The sequence below is a fragment of the Talpa occidentalis genome, unplaced genomic scaffold (assembly GCF_014898055.3).
Source record: "Talpa occidentalis isolate TD23 unplaced genomic scaffold, MPIMG_talOcc4v2.1 talOcc4.2, whole genome shotgun sequence".
Taxonomy (NCBI): domain Eukaryota; kingdom Metazoa; phylum Chordata; class Mammalia; order Eulipotyphla; family Talpidae; genus Talpa; species Talpa occidentalis.
In genome coordinates this window covers 45239206-45251458 of record NW_023602073.1, presented here as the reverse complement: position 1 = coordinate 45251458, position 12253 = coordinate 45239206, and the positions used below count along the sequence as shown (strand labels likewise).

General features: G+C 45.5%; 1 pseudogene; it reads left to right on the top strand.

Moving 5' to 3' along the window:
- The first annotated feature begins 8095 nt into the window (after positions 1–8095).
- LOC119252173 (saoe class I histocompatibility antigen, A alpha chain-like) lies at positions 8096–11978 on the top strand (annotated as a pseudogene).
- The last annotated feature ends 275 nt before the right edge of the window (positions 11979–12253 follow it).

Below are 12253 nucleotides of genomic sequence, written 5' to 3'. Positions count from 1 at the left end.
GAGATACTCTATGGGGGGTGGGGAGCAGGGAAAGGAGGGATTAGGGTCAAAATAAGGGGGTTTTAATTATATGGGGAATATAAAATAAAATTTAAATTAAAAAATTTTAAAAAAGAAAGAAAGGGATATGCAAATGAGTTCATATTGAAGTAAAGAAGCATTATTGAAAAATATTTTTAAAAATCTGAATATTTTCTCATATACAAGGATATTTTAAATGAATATTCATGTTAGATATTAATTTGTATTTCTGGAATTATGATTGAGTAATTTGATAAATACATCAATTTTAATGGATTTAAGATTAGAAAAATAAAGTTGTGGTGGAGTTACTGTGGAACATTTTCAACTGAATGTTAATTTCAGCTTCATATCATTCATTTACCATGGTCTCTAAACTAAAGCCTTGGATATTTTCAAACTCAAAGAAGGAAAGAATTGTTTATAACAAGTGTTAACAGTTGCAAGTGTCTCCTCTGTATATCCACGCAACATACTTGTAAACATTTATAATGTAATAATAACCATTTTCCCCCAAAAAGAAAATGCATATATTGTAAAAATGAAAATGATGTAAAATATATAAAATAAAAATTAAAAAATTAAAAAATAAAAAGTGAGCCTTTAAAATAAACATTTAACCAAATTTAATGCCAATACATTAGTGTAACAGTTTAAATTCCATTGTTGATGAGTGAAGGTTTTCAATTCCTGAAATCTCTTTTTAATATTTGCCTTTGTTAGTTGAGTGACTATGCAATTGGCTTGTGCTTGAAATTTTATTACTTAGAGCATTTTTACCTACAGGAAGTTACTTTCTTTTGTTTGCTGAACCTAGAATAGAACTCTGAATAGTGCCTGGCAATAGATGCTCATAGGTTGAATGAATGACCATTTGCCTTTCCTTTGTGACTTGGTTGATATCATTCACACATTGTTTGTTTGGAGTGGTTGTCTTTTTCTTAGTGAGTTTTAGTAGCTCTTTATGCATTCTAAATAATAACCACTTGTCAGAAGTTTCAAATACGTTTTCCAAGTTAGTCCCCTTCCCTCAAATCTTGTTTATAATTTTAATGATTTTTGCAATAGGGACTTAAAAAACTTGTATGAATTATTTTACCATTGCTTTTATGGTTTCTGGCATCACAACCATACTCAGAAAAACCTTCCCCATCTAAAATGATTTTTTATGTAAATTCACTGCTATTTTTCTGTTAGCAGATTTAATAATAAACTATTGGCATTGACTTGGAAAAAAAAAGAATGGTTCAGGGGCTACACTCTCCTGGTCTTACACCATTTTCATTTAAATTTTTTTTCACTAGTTGTTTTATTTGTGTTTTCTCTGGTATTACCCTTTTTGAGTTCATTAATTTTCTCCATTACTTGCGTTAGTCTGTTATGAAGCCCTGTATTTTTTAATATGTTGTTAATATTTTTGATCCTGGTTCTAACTGTAACAGTATCATATTTTCTGTCTTTATTCTGTTCCTGATTTACATCATGCAATTTTTTTTTTCAAGTTCAGTGGTGTTATTATAACTGTTCACTTGAGCTCCTCTTCAGGTAGATGCCACAGTTCTGCTGTTTGAGGCTTAATTCAGGGTTTTGTTTGTTGTTTGCTCCATCATTTGTGATTTGTTCTTCTGTCTCTTCATTGTAGTGTTTATAGCAGGTACCAGGGCTAAATTGCAGACTGCCCTCTTTGTACCTGTTCGGGTGACAGATGAATTGTCACTGATAAGGAGTAATAGGAAAGGACCCAGGGCAGGAGGCCTGAAGAATCAGCTCCAGTGAATGTCAGGGACTCAAGCTTCCTCCTGCGCTGTAGGTACCAGAGTTGTGGGGAGGGGTCCACAGTGATCCATCCTCTTGGTCAACCCTGACCCTAAATATCTTGAACAGACTTACGCTAACCTCAACCCCTATGCTAAGTTTGAGAACTTAACTCAGCACTGGACACAAACTGAGCTTTCTGTTGCACAGCTTTAGCCTGGGTTGCTTTCTCCTGGGTTAAAATCCAGTTGATATTAAAAGCCATTTAGGGGATGTATTTAGTTGTGTTTTGACATTTTTTGGAACAGGTGGGAGGGGGTTTGGAGAATAGGGGTATGGGAGGGTGGGCAGCTGGGGCGTAGGGGGAATAAGGAGGTTGAGTGATGGTTGTAGTTTAGAGTATCACAACCTTTCACTACAAATAATCCACCTGGCTCTTCCCCCCAGTTTGGGCTCCAGCTGTTCTATATTGGGAGCATCAGTGTCATCAGTCATCACTCTGCACCCTGCCCCTGTGGTTCTCCAATAGTGCACTCCCTGTCCTGGAGGCCAGCTCTGGGCACCCCTCCAAAGTCCCCAGTGCTGATCTCCAGAGTCCCCAGAGTGGGTTAAGCCACTGTGGAGGGTCTCTGTGGAGACCTGTAAGGCTCTTATGATTTGTATTCCCTGTATCACTGCACACACAGTTCAATTAAAGATTTCCTCACACCCGCTCTGCTGGACTTTTGTTCAAGTCACATGCTGCAAATGTCGGTTCATCCTTCAGTGGTTATGCATTTGTTCTTCTGTAATTTAGTGTGAATATAAGAAGGAGGTGAGCCCGGTATCATCACTCTGCTGCCAACTTGCCAGGCTCTTCTTGTAAATCCTTTACAATGCATTCTGAAATAAGCTTGAGGTTTTCTTTTTTATTAAATTGGTTTGGTGTATTACAGTAATTGAATTTTATGTTAACTCAGGCTTATTTTCTGGAATAAATTCTACATAGTTATTTCACATAATTTTTTTTATATGTTGCTGGATTGGATTTTCTATATTTTGTTGAGTATTTCTTGAGCTTATATCCGTAAGAGATATTGGCCTGCACTTTCCTTTTCTTGTGACAACTTGATCTGTTCTGGTATTGTTACAGCGCAACCCCAATATAAAATGGGTTGCCTGACTGTGGGTCCTCACCCAAGTGCTTAAAGGGGACTTAAACTGCAGGCACACACAAAAGGTTAATCAAAGGTTTTTACAAGGAAAGGGGAAATGAGGACATGAATAATCAGGGAGAAAAAGAGGGAGATAAATTCGTAAATGCATCCTATGTATTTGTCAGTTTCACATATTTCCCTTTAGTTATTGAATTTCTTTGCATTGTGTGTGAACTTATGTTATATTATTGATGTCCTTTTAAAATTATTAGGTTTGAGAGAATGTCAATAACATGGTGGAAAAGAACCAAGTACACTTCATCCTGCAGAGCTCACCTTCCTTTATGAGGGAAAGTTAACGACCTTCTTATAAAAACACAATCTTAGAAATTCATTATGATTAAACCCCCACTACAGGAAATATTACAGGAAGCCTTAAAATCTAAACCAACAGAGGAATGAATAGGAACTAAACAAGGTAGTGAAGAAAATCACAGTATCACCAAATGGCAATAATTTACCTCCATGTATCTAAGTGTTAATGGACTAAATTCACCAGTAGCATGTTGGATTCAAAACAGAACCCAAATTCCTGCTGCTTCCAGGAAACACACTTAACTTCTAAAGATCAGCAAGCTTGAAAGTAAAGGTTTGGAAAACAATTCCACAATCAAATGGCCCCAAAAGAAGGCAGGGGTAGCCATACTTATAGCAGATAAAACAGACTTTCAACTAAAAAGGTGGCAAGAGACACCAAAGGACACTATATAATGATCAGGGGACAATACAGCAGAAAGTCATAACACTCATCAGTATATACTCACCAAATGAGGGCGCACCACAATACATTAGATAATTACTATCAGCTCTGAAAACATAGGTGGTAGGAGACTTCAATACTGCACTCTCACCAAGGTACAGAGCAGCAAGACAGGAAAATAAGCAAGGGTGCAATCGCTCTTAAAGAAAATCTAGACCACATGGAACATCTATAGGACACTGCTACCCCCTCAAAAAAAAAAAACCTGAATACACATTTTCCTCAAATATTAGTGGATCATTCTCCAGGATGAACCACACAAGGGTCACAACACAAACCAAAAAATACAAGATTGGGCCTTCCCAGTGGCGCAGCGGGTTGAGCGCAGCGCTGTGAAGCTGTCCACGTCCTCTCCATTGCCGGTTCGATACCCGGCCAGCCAGGGAACAACCCACATGGTGCGGCAGACCTCTCCTGTCTCACCCGCTGCTCCTCTCAGCAGTGTTTTTGGTCCGTCTGCCTGTTCTGCTCCCCACTCTGTCTCTCGTGAATCCTCTCACCTTCCCACGCTTCTGACCTGTACCCCAGTTCTTGTAGAAATAAATCTTTAAAAAAATACATGAAGACTGCAATCATACCAAGTCTCTCCTCAGATGATAAAGATATTAAACTAGAAAACCATGAAAAGAAAGCAAGGAGATTGCCCACTACATGGAGATTGAACAACATGGTACTGAAAGATCATTGGGTTAACGAAGAAATCAAAGAAAAATTTGAGTTTGGGTGATGGGGTTAGGGGAAAAACAGAAACATGAAGGGCCACTCTCAGCACAGCACCCTGGAGAATCACCTGCACCTGACTCACTGATGATATCACTTTCCCCACCTGGCTGAGGTTGGGTCTCCACTTCCTCCCTGGGAAGTTCTTTATTTCCTGTGTTCCTTTCCAACAGCAGTTGTTGGAAGGAGTCACCATGTGGAGCCCACACTTAAGGGGTGGTCTGCTATAAACATTTCTGTGCAGTTTTTGTGTGAACAAAAGTTTTCAAGTGAGTTGGGTAAATACCCAGAAGAGTGATTTACTCAGGTTTTAGGGTAAATCTGTTTTTCATTTAATAAGAATTAGTTATTATCTCTTCCATAGTGACTGTTCATTTTGCATTTCCTCCAGCAGTGAATGGGGGTCCCTATTGCTCCCCATTTTGGTCATCACCTGGTGCATAGTGTGTCCCCTTATTTGAGGTTTCACTTTCCAAGGCTTCAGTTTCCCGAAATTAAACTAGGTTAAAATTTTTTCATATTTAGAGAGAGATCACAGTTACACAACTTTTATTACATTACATTGTTGTGATTTTGATTGTCCTGTTTTAATGTTATTGTTATTAATCACACAGTACCTAATTTATAAAGTAAATGTATCATATGTATGTATGTGCAGGAAATCTTTGTATATAGAGGGCTCCATACTATTGGTGGTTCTGGTATCCACTGGGGGTCTTGGAATACATCCCATGTGGATAAAGGGGGGCTGCTATACTAGGATTTGGATTTAGGCCATATAATAGGTGTGCATAGCATGTCCATGTTGCTTTAATTTGCACTTGCATTTACATATGTCAAGATATGACATTGAGTTTCTGTTCATATGCCTAGTTGCCATCAATGAGGTCCTTGGAAACTGTTCAGAGTTTTGGTCAGTTTTAGAAAGTTATTTGTTCCTTGTTGAATTTTAAGGGTTCCATGCATATTCTAGAACATGTATTACATTAGCCATATTTTGCAAATATTTTCCATTGGTCTGTGGCCCAAGCTCTTTTACAGACCTAACACATCAATGCATATATAGACTTTTTTGGAGAGAAAATGAGAAGTTGTTGACTACAGGGGTTCAGAGTAGAGGAGACTTGGTTGACTAAGAATGATGTAACTTATGTATTTGTGTATGTTCTTGAGTATTTATGAATCCTCTGGGTAAGTGTGAATAGCAAATATTAGTTATTATCAAAATCATTTATTATCAAAAATAATTTACACAATACCTATCAAACACTTGGCAGATCCCCCTCAGTCACATGTTCTCAGGCTCTGAGCCTCTACTCTAGGACCCGCCATCTTGTCACTGAATGATTTTGCCTTAGACACCTTCCCACTGAAAAGAGTGAAAAATATGAGATACACATGAGATACAAGACCATCTTCTTAAAGCCATTTAATTGACAATTTATTTAGTAATGAATGCCACACCAGTAGAGGGGGGAGACCCTGCATGGGCCCCACAGAGAACAGCATCTTGAGGAGGGAGGAAGGGCTGTGAGGGCCCTGTTCAGAGCAGACACAGAGCCCTTCAGCCATTCAGCTCTGCGCTGAGCCTGACGACCACCACCTGCCGTCCCTTTCAAAATTTAGGAAGACCCGCTTTATTTTGGTTATGGTGTGTGTGTATGTATGTGTGTGTGTGTGTACACATATATGTGGTATAGTTCTTAGGATATAAACTGCATTCACTATAAAAATAAAAATGTTGGGCCTCCCCAGCGGTGCAGTCAGTTGAGTGCAATGCTGTGAAGCTGGCCGCAGGCTCTGCAACGCAGCTTTGATTTCCGGTTGGCCAGGGAGACACCCACATGGCGCAGCAGACCTCTCCTGGCTCGCCCGCTGCTCCCCTCAGCAGTGTATTTTAGTCAGTCTGCCTGTTCTGTTCCCTGCTTTGTCTCTGGTGAGTCTTCTCACCCTCCTGCACAACTGCCCTGTACGCCGGTTCTTCTATGCATAAATAAATCTTTAAAAAAAATAAATAAAATAAAAATGTTACAAAGCATTTTCAGACCAGGAGGGAGTAAAAACACTGTCAGCTGTTGTTAACAATGAGAAACAGAAAAGCATTGAAATGAGGCCTCAAGTTTGGAGATGACCATCATTGTCAACCTTCCACAGGCAGGGCCAGCACCTGAGTCCAGAGGAGAAGGGCTGCACAGGAGGGAGCAGGCATGTGGGCAGAGACCATCCTGTCCAGGATGAAGAGCTGTGGTTCTGGCCAGGGAGGCTCAGGAAAGCAGGGAGCATCTCCTCAGGCCTGAGAGAAAGAATCTGGAGACAAAGTAAACCCAGTTTCTGATGACATAAAGCACATATAAGTCACTTTTGCCACAATCCAAAGTACTATGTGCCAAGGAAACTAATTTGTATAAGGAGAATTAGACCTTTTGGGAGGGGGGTACAACCATCTTTACTTGAAGGGATGAATGACAAAAACTATCATATTTAGATTTGGTTAATCTGTACAAACTTTCTAGAAAATGAATGTGATCTGTCCCTTTAAGAAAATCAACTGACAGTTGATAAATGATAGTAATTAACTGCCTTGATAAAGTACAAGCTCCAAGTGAAAACCAGATAGTGGAAAATTGTGTCCCATCACTATAAACTTGACAACTTCCAGTAGCCGCTTACTTTTCTTTGGGGATTTTTGGAACATGAAACATGTATGATTTTCAAAATTTGATTCTAGAATAATTAACATAAAGATCATATAACCTGGTAAGACAATGCAGCACTTTTTAAAGTCATGTATTAGTACAAGATTAATAATCAGTAGAGGCCTATGGAATTAATATAACAGAATAGAAAACATTCAATGATACTGTTCTACCACTCACTTTGCAAATAACATTTGAAAAACCACCACTTGTATAGTTTCAATTTATTGCAGAAGTGGAACAAAGTTAAATAGTCATAATTATGTGAAAAGTACTGAAAATGCTATTTTCACATATTTCAGAGAGGCTGTATAGTTCTTCATTGGCCCACCAAAACAGAGAGTAAATGCAGGAGAAACTATGACAATCCAACATGCCTCTAGTGAGATAGAGAGGAAAAATAATTGCAAAATATAAGCTGTAAAAGATCCACTCATGACCGTGATTATTTTCATTAAATATCTACATTTCTTTAAGACACTTTGAACACACATTGCGTTATTAATATTATTCTAAATTAAATGAAAATATCTTTAAACTGTTTTTATTCCTCATGCAGTAAATACTGAGAGCTATAACCTCCTAAACTTATACCGGGGTCCTGGCTAATTTTAAAACTGCAGAGATCCTGAAACAAAAAAGCTTGAAAAATCGCTGCCCTAGTCCCTGGCCAGGACTCAGGAAGGCAACTGTGTGACAAAGGCTTTGGAGCAGGAGAGGAGGGGGCAGCAAAGTCCCAGGTATAGGTGTGGTTCTCAGGGTCTCAGCCCCATGGGTTTTGCATGGGGCTGGGAAGGTTACTGTTGGGGATCATCTCCCCACAGTTTCACCTCTCTCCCACACAGGTGTCAAGTCCTTTGAATACTGGTGACTCACCCCCAGTTCTCACTCCCCATTGCCTGGAGGTCTCCAAAGACTCCAACCAGCATCACAGCTGCAACCAGTCTAGACTCAGTCTCCCCAGACCTCAAGAGCACGCATCATGAGGCCCCCAACCCTCCTGCTGTTGCTCTCAGGGGCCCTGGCCCTGACAGAGACCTGGGCTGGTGAGTGCGGGCTCTGGAGAGAAAGGGCAACTGAGGAGGGGGGTAGTAGATGAACCCCGGGTGGGGGCAAGGCCCCAGAAAAGACTCCTCACCCCCACTGCTGACTCTGTTGTCTTCCATGACCCCACCATGCCCTGACCCCTTTCTGTCCCTCTCAGCGTCCAGCCTTCTCATCCGCTGCCCCATTTCAGTCTCAGGAGCCCCCTCCCCCATCCCCTCCCGCCCGTCTCCCAGCCCGGGTCTCCCCCTCCCGCCCCCAGGCTCCCACTCCCTGAGGTATTTCTCCACCGCGATGTCCCGGCCCGGACTCGGGGCCTCGCGGAGCCCCGCTTCATCTCGGTGGGCTACGTGGACGACACGCAGTTCGTGCGGTTCGACAGCGACTCCCCGGGCCAGAGGATGGAGCCGCGGGCGCCCTGGATGGAGCAGGAGGGGCCGGGGTACTGGGAGGGGGAGACGCGGACCGCGAGGGCCACCGCACAGTCGTTCCAAGAGAGCCTGAACAACCTGCGCGGCTACTACAACCAGAGCGCGGCCGGTGAGCGGGGCGGGCCCGGGGCGCTCACGACCCCACCCCCGCGGGCGGGCGGGGACCCCAGACCCCGGCCCGAGCGTCCCCCGAGGCAGGGGGACCCGCCGGACCCTCGACCCGGGACGAGCCCCGGGACGTTCCCCGCGGGGTTCCGGCGTCAGTTTCGGTTGATTCCGGCGGGGCGGGCGGGGTGACCGCGGGGTGACGCGGGGTGACGGGGCGGGGACAGGCTCTCACACCCTCCAGGGGATGTACGGCTGCGACGTGGGGCCCGACGGGCGCCTCCTCCGCGGGTACAGTCAGTATGCTTATGACGGCGCCGATTACCTGGCCCTCAACGAGGACTTGCGCTCCTGGACCGCGGCGGACACGGCCGCTCAGATCTCCCGGCGCAAGTTGGAGGCGGCCGGGGAGGCGGAGCGCGTCAGGAACTACCTGGAGGGCAGGTGCGTGCAGTGGCTGCGCATTTACCTGGAGCACGGGAAGGAGACGCTGCAGCGCTCAGGTAAGAGGGGCCTCGGGTCTCCCAACCCCCCTCAGGCCGGCACCGCTGGGAGGGTGGAGTCAGGGTCACAGCAGCGCCCCCTCTCTGGTCGGGGTGGGGAGTAGCCCCCCACCCCGGGTTTCCTGACTCCCCAGAGGACCCCACTTTTCCTCAGAACAGTTAGGGAATCCAGTGTCTCCTGAGCCTGAGGGGAGACCAGCCCTGGAATCACCCTTCACTGATCCTTTTGACCCAGCAACCCTCTTGGGAACCATCAGTTTCTCCCTCAGGGTCTTGTTACTGGTCTGAGGACATTTTTCTGATATGACTCCTGCTTTTCTGAGTCCCCAGGTCAGGAGCAAAAACCTGTGCTCTCCTCCCTAGAGAACTGCATCCTCCTATCCAGAGTTGTCTCCCTAATTCTAGAACTTTCTAAGGAATAAGAGATTATCCCAGACTCCCCAGATCAGGCTGGTTTCTAGATTTTGTGCTTCCTCTTTCCAAATCCATTGCCCTGTCCATTCTGAGGATGGTCACAGGAGGGTTCTTCAGGGTCCATGAGAGAAAAACCCAGAGTGTGTAAGTTCCACCCTTCTCCTCAGATGCCTCAAAGACATATGTGACCCACCACCCCATCTCTGAGCATGAGGTCACCCTGAGGTGCTGGGCCCTGGGCTTCTACCCTGCGGACATCACCCTGACCTGGCAGCGAGATGGGGAGGACCTGACCCAGGACATGGAGCTGGTGGAGACCAGGCCTGGGGGGGACGGAACCTTCCAGAAGTGGGCGGCTGTGGTGGTGCCTTCTGGAGAGGAGCAGAGATACACATGCCATGTGCAGCATGAGGGGCTGCTGGAACCCCGAATCCTGACTTGGGGTAAGGAGGGGAACGTGGCACAGAGCATCTCAGGGGCATCAGGAGCCCTTCTGGAGACCTTCAGAGCATCAGATGGAGGCTTGGGGCTCAGGGTCTCCCCTTCCCTCCCCTCCCCTCCCCCCTCCTAAATCCTCCATTCCCACCGCTGGCATCTTTGCTGGCCTTGTTCTCCTTGGAGCTGTGCTCACTGGAGTTGCACTGGTGCAGCTGTGATGTGGAAGAAGACGTGCTCAGGTAGGGAAGGAAGTGGGGGAATCATGTCCACGGGGGCTTTCAGGCCACAGGTAGAACTTGCCCTACCTGGTAATGGGAAGTACCATTGTAGCGGCAGGATGAGCACAGGGCAGGTTCACTATGACCTGAGCAGACGTGTGAAGGAGGAGTCCTGGAGCCCTCGGTGGCTTTTTCAGGCTTTTATTGAGTTTACCAGGTACATGGCAGGCAGGGATATTGGGGGGGCAGCGGGGAGCTGGCAGGCTTCCCAGCCCCCACAAGTCTTCACTCTTTCTGGACTTTTCGGCATTCTCCCGTAGCCTCTGCTTCTCTGATGGTGCTGCTCTCTTGCTTGTTCTCCTTTTGGTGGTTCTGCTGGTCCACTGGTGTCCCTGTGACACCGTCCTTATAGGCACACTCTCAGCCCAGGTGATTCTCACCTACTTATGGCCACACCCTACTCCTGGTGCCTGCCTTCAGGCATGCATTTAATCTAATGGCGGGAGTGCAAAAAGCCTGACACAGTTTTTACTTACCCTACAGCCATCCACACACTGTGTTGCCCAGTCTGGAGCTGATTACTAACCTTCTTTTGTAAAGCATTTTTGAAAATGAATCACGTTGTTCACCCTGATAATTCTGGTGATGGGCCCTGATTCTAGCAAATGGCAGAGGGGAAGTTCCCTTCTGAGGACAGACCCAGAAGGCAGTTGGTCCCATCCCCTCTCATCTCCTTTCTTCATATTTCCTGGTCTTACTCTAAGTGTCCAGTCACAGTTCTGGAAACTTCCCTGTGGTCCACACTTGGGGATTCTTTTAGGATTTCATAGGCTGACTCCTCCCTGGACTCACATGACGCTTCTTCCCACAGGAGGACAAGGAGGAAGCTACTCTCAGGCTGCAGGTAAGTGTGTGTAGGATAAATGATTGTCAGGCTTCTCTTGCCATTAGGATTGATGATGGAACCTTCCGGTCCCGAATGCATGCCTGATGGCGGGCACCTAGAGTAGGGTGTGGGCATATGTAGGTGGGATTCACCTGGGCTGAGACAGGGCTTATAAGGGCAGCGTCTGGGAACAGAACCACCAGAAGTAGAACAAGCGAGAGACTGGAAGTGAACACCAGAGAGAGCCCAGTAAAGTGGAGATTCGCAGGCCTGGGAGGATGATGGGGAAGCTGTGAGGGGGACATTCTGAGGATTTGGTGGACTATGGAGAATGTGACACTTGGGTGTTTCTTTGAATTCTTTTATGATCCTTTTCCTTCACAGTGTGAGCCAGCTGCCTTGTGGGAGCTGAGTGATGCAGGATTTCTTCTCACCCCCACTTTGTAACTTCAAGATCTGCTGGTTTCCTTTGCTGCAAAAGGCATCGGAATCTGTTTCTGTTCTTATGAGATCATGTGAGGAGGTGGGGAGACTGGCCCAGCCCTGCCCACCAGGCCCTCCGCACAGTGACCTGTGTCTCTCCTTGATGACTTTCCTGCTCCAGCAGAGGCAGCTTAGTCTGCATCTACCCCTGTCTTTGTGTTTTCCTCAAGAATAGTAACTACTTCCCTCTTGAAATAATAATTGAGTTCTGAAATTACTGCTTGTAAGCTTGCCTGATGGGTTTGGTGGCTAATAAAAATGATTCCTAAAATTTAAGATGAAATGAATGGGAAACCTTTCAGAATCACGTGTTTGCTGTGCTGAATCTGTGCAGGTGGGGGCGTGAGAGGCAATGAGGAGCCAAGGGGGACGGGGCCTATGTGTAGTCGGGGTTCAGTGCATCAGGGGCTTTGACATGGTCACTCCTCAGGGTCATCTCTCTGCTCATTTGTCCTTGCCCTTCAGTAGCACCTGTCCCAGCAGGGCCTGTGATCACAGGGTCAGACCCCACCTAGCCTTGTGTAGTCTGGGCAGGGTGTGTTTGTGTGGCCGGATCAGCCCAGGCTCAGCTCAAGGTCTAGCC